The sequence below is a fragment of the Hyperoodon ampullatus genome (genome assembly GCF_949752795.1).
Source record: "Hyperoodon ampullatus genome assembly, chromosome: 11".
NCBI classification, from domain to species: Eukaryota; Metazoa; Chordata; class Mammalia; order Artiodactyla; family Ziphiidae; genus Hyperoodon; species Hyperoodon ampullatus.
In genome coordinates, this window is record NC_136924.1 from 9296645 (window position 1) to 9301414 (window position 4770).

The 4770-nt window shown below is 43.7% G+C and overlaps 1 pseudogene across 1 annotated transcript; it reads right to left on the reverse strand.

The window, feature by feature from the left end:
• Window positions 1–3392: 3392 nt before the first annotated feature.
• Window positions 3393–4406, reverse strand: LOC307060174 (protein FAM50A-like; annotated as a pseudogene). Its single transcript has one exon. The product of its transcript is annotated as a protein FAM50A-like (transcript).
• Window positions 4407–4770: the final 364 nt, after the last annotated feature.

The window sequence follows — 4770 nt, forward strand, 5'->3', positions numbered from 1 at the left end:
ACATCAGTTAAACATTGTTAATATTATGGTTTGGTAAAATCAAGCTTTCAATGATTTATTTGAATTGAATTTATTTATTACAACTTAGCTTTTCTTCTGGGTCAGTTTCATCTTGAAGTACTTTCTTTAGAAGTTCCTTTAAGGAGTGTTTGTTGGTGGTAATATTCTTAGTAAATGTTTGCATAGAAATGTCTTTAATTCATCACAATTCTTGAAATATGGTTAAATTGGGTATACACTGAATTTTCTCTCTTGAAGATTTAATCCAACTCTCTCTTGCCTTCCATTGTTAAGAAATATATTGTTGGTGAAATGTAAGCTCTTTGTAAGTTGTTCTGTTTTTCTGATGGGCTTTAAAATCTTCTTTTTAAAATCTTCTTTTTACGTTTTGGTGTTTTTCAGTTTCCTTGGATGGCTCTGACTATAGATTTATTTCTTTTATTGTGCTTAGGATGTATTTTACTTCCTGAATCTAGAATAGGAGTCTTTTATCAACTCTGGAAAATTTTATTATGTCTGAATATTCCTCTGCCCTTTCTCTCTAGGCTTCCTAGAAGTCCAATGAAATGTTTATTATATTGCTTCACTATGTGTTCTAAATCTTTTACTCTCATCTGTATTTTGCATCGTTTCCCCCAGATTTCATGAGGAATAATATCTTCTGACCTACCCACCAGCTTACTAGTTCTTTGTATAACTCCGTCTGTTCTGCTGTTAAATTGATACAAAGAGATTTCAATCTCCAGAGTTTGTTTGATTCTATTTCCAATCACTAGGGTCAACTTTTATAAACATATTTTAGAACACATGACTATCTTATTTTCTTAACCCTTCTTTTATATTTTATATATTTTTTTTCTGTGCTACATTCTAAATATTATTTTTATATCTTTTCAATTCATTTATTCTCTCTTCAGAATTTAATTAGTGTCTAATCTGGAGTTTCTAAATTCAATTATTACATTTTTATTTCTAGAAATTACATTTGGTTCTTTCCAAATCTGCATGGTACATCTCGAAACTCTGTTACTGTTTAATTACAATTTTAATGTAGCATTTAATATAGTATTTTATTAATAGAAACATATTATCCCTGTGATAATTCTAATAATTGTTGCTTTTGCATTTCTACTTCTGCAGTTTATTTTTTCTGCTCTCTTGTGCATGGAGGCTTGTCTCCTTCTGTGTTTTATTATTTTTATTTGTAAAATAATCCTGGAATTGTATCTTTGAGAATATTTGATCCTAGATTTAAAGTTTGTTTGCAGAGAGAGAATTTGTATTTCATCTGCAACGTACCTGGGGGCTCTAATAATTTGAGGCTACTCTAATTTTTGTTTGGACTCTTTTTTTTTTTTTCCCCCCAACACAACTGTGAGTATTAATTTCAGCATCCTATTGAGAGCAGGTATTCCAATTATTTCTCTCTGTGGAGCAAGTTTTTTTTTTCCTGGTTCAATTATTTTAATAATCAAAATTAGTAGACTAAATGTAGTTGAAAGTAAGCCCCCAAATTTCAATGGCTTTAAGAGAATGAAGGTTTATTTCCTTATGCCAAGTCTGATGTGGAGTGGGCTGTCCTCTCACATTTTTAAACTGTACTATGTGGAATACATTACCTCTGGAGGGCCAGGTCTGGAAATAGAGGACATCATTTCCACCCACATCCTACTGGCCAGAATGCTGTCACACAGTCCCCAAAAAACTGCAAGGGAGGGTGGAAAATGGGCCTTCCTCTGTGCCCAGGAAGAGAAAGGATTATGATCAACATATAATACTGTTTCTGTCACATCCAGCAAAGTTGAATGCTTTTCTGGTGTCCAGCATTAGGTGGAGGTCTCCATTCTGACTTCCCAACTTTCAGGGGACCTAAACTTTATTTTTAATGCTCGCCTAAGTCAGGCTTATGGTCAATTAAAATCAAATCCTTGGGAATCCCGTTTCCAGTGCTTCAGGGCTTTATGTGTTTGCACTTTGTTGACAATTCTGGCTTCAGAGAATTGCCCTTATTCTGCCAGCTCATCAGTGAATATTTTTAAGGGTTTAAGGGTTTTTGGCTTGTTTGCTTTTTAATTGGGGTATAGTTGCTTTACAATGTTGTGTTAGTTTCTGCTGTACAACGAAGTGAATCTGCTATATGTATACATAGATCCCCTCCCTCTGACACCTCCCTCCCCACCGCCCCATCCCACCCATCTAGGTCACCACATGTGCACTCTTCTTAGGTATTATGTAGCAGAAGATTTCTTAGGACTAGTCTGACATATTGCTAAAAATGGAAGTCAACCTCAGTCTTTTTGAGAGGTTATTCTGGACCCAACTGATAGCCAAACACTGTGACTTCTCAAATGGAAGAAGAAACTTGGTGGTTTCTTCATTTTGAAAGTGTATGAAGTGTTAGGGCTGCCAGATAGCTGCTTCCTAGTCATACCGCCTCTCTCAATTTTATAGTTTACGTGAGAATCCAAGTTATTCCCAGACCAAGTTATTTGAATTGTTTCCAAGGGGCTGCTGTTATCTAGCTTTCATTTAAATCAGTACTGTGTCATCTTTCTCATTATTTTTCTTTCAAGATGTCCTTCAGGGACATTTTTTTTTTAAATTGTGTAATTCCATTTATGTGAAACTTCCAGAACAGGCAGATCCATACTGACAGAAAGTAAACTAGGGGGTGTGAGGGGCTGGGGGGTGGCTGCTAATGGACGTGGGGTCTCCTTTGGGGTGATTCACAACACTATGAATGTACTAAGTACCCCTGGATGGTACACTTTCAAATGGTCACAATGGTGAATTTTATGTTATGTGAATTTTAGCTCAATTAAAAAAAAATCTTTAAAATAAAACGCACAGGGCTTCCCTGGTGGCACAGTGGTTAAAATTCCGCATGGCAATGCAGGAGACACGGGTTCGAGCCCTGATCCGGGAAGATCCCACATGCCATGGAGCAACTAAGCCCCTGCGCCACAGCTACTGTGCCTGCGCTCTACAGCCAGCGAGCCACAACTACTGAGCCCATGTGCCACAACTACTGAAGCCCACGCGCCTAGAGCCTGTGCTCCACAACAAGAGAAGCCACCACAATGAGAAGCCTGCACACTGCAACGGAGAGTAGCCCCTGCTCGCCGCAACTAGAGAAAGCCCATGTGCAGCAGCAAAGACCCAATGCAGCCAAATATAAATAAATAAATAAATTTATAAAAATAAATAAATAAATAGAACGCACAACAGGTGCTCCAACTCTGAAGCGTATATCTCTGTCGTAAAAGAAAAAGGCGGTAAACAACAGCGGCAGGGGCTGAGCAGGCCCCGTCACGTCTGGGGAGCGGCAGCCGGGCGCCCGGAATCCTGGGGCCGCAGGGAGCTGGAGGGGCTGGGGCCGCGCTGCTGCCACATCACCGGATCGTGTACTCGTCCCACTTCTTCTCAGGGTCGTAGGGCTCCCAGCGGCTGGCGGGGAAGATGTGCTTGTTCTTCTCGTACCAGCTCCGCAGCACCACCAGCCCGCGTGCGACTCGTCTTTCTCCACGGTGGCGTCGCTGAGCAGCCGCACGTCATCGTGAACGTCGAAATTAAAGAGGGGCCCGCTCTTCCCTCGCGCCTTGGTGACGACGAAGTCATAGAAGCTGTGGTGGTGGGGTCTGATTAGGTCCTCCTTGATGTACATGAGCTGCTCCACCCCTGCCGACCTGAGCTCGCTGAAGTCTTTGCGCAGGATCTCGAGGGCCTTCTGCAGGAACTGCTGCGTCATGTTGCACTTCTTCATCTTGACTGTACGCCGGTGCCCAGAGCATCCCAGTAACTGAAGGTGATCGCGATCTCCTCACTCTTGATCTTCTCCTGCTTGGCTTCCCACTCCTGCCGTAGCTCCTCCGGGAGCCGATTCTCCTCCTCCTCCCGGGCTCGGTCAGGCAAGAAGCTCGTGTCCACATCTGGGTTCTTCCCCAGTTTCCTCTTCTTTGTGGTGATCTCTTCCCTCTCCAGCTCCTCGTCGTCCACGGTCGCCTCCTCCTCCTCGTCGCCTGCCTCGTCCTCTTCCTCCAGGATGAAGGACAGGCTGGAGATCTTCCGCTTGGCCTCCTTCTTGCGCTCCTGCTCTCGCAACTTCTCCAGCTTCAGCTGCAGCTCCTTCGACTGCTCCTTCTTGGCCAGCTGCTTCTCCTGCTCCTTCACCAGGGCCTCCTGCTTAGCCTTCATGTCGTTCAGGGTCACAAGACCCATGGTGCTGGACTTGAGCTCCGCCTCCACGGCATCGTAGTGCGCAGAGAACTTCTTGTCGATGTTGGATTTCATTATGTTCTCCTCCGCGATCCTCTGCTTCATCTGCTCCATCTGCTCGCGCTGCTGCTTCTGCTTCTTCATCAGGGGCATGGCGCGGCCCGCCTCGTGGCACCCTTGTACTGAGCCATGGCGGCAGCGACAGCGACAGCGGTCCAGCCGAGTCTCAGGGGCTGCGGCGGCTGCGGAGGCGGCCGTGCAGTCAACTGACCCCAGCGCCATGATGTCGGCTACCGGGGGACTTGCTGCCACCGTGCCCCACCCCTGGCATGTGACGGCCTTTCAGGGACATTTAATCTGTGGGGAATAAAAACTAATTTGATAACGGAAGATACTGATAACAGAAGATGTTGACACTTGAACAACACGGGTTTCAACTGCATAGGTCCATTTATACACTGATTTTTTTTTCCATAGTAAATATGACCCAAGTTTGTTGAATCTGAAGATAAGGAGGAACCCTGGATACCAAGGGCTGATGATAAGTTATATGAG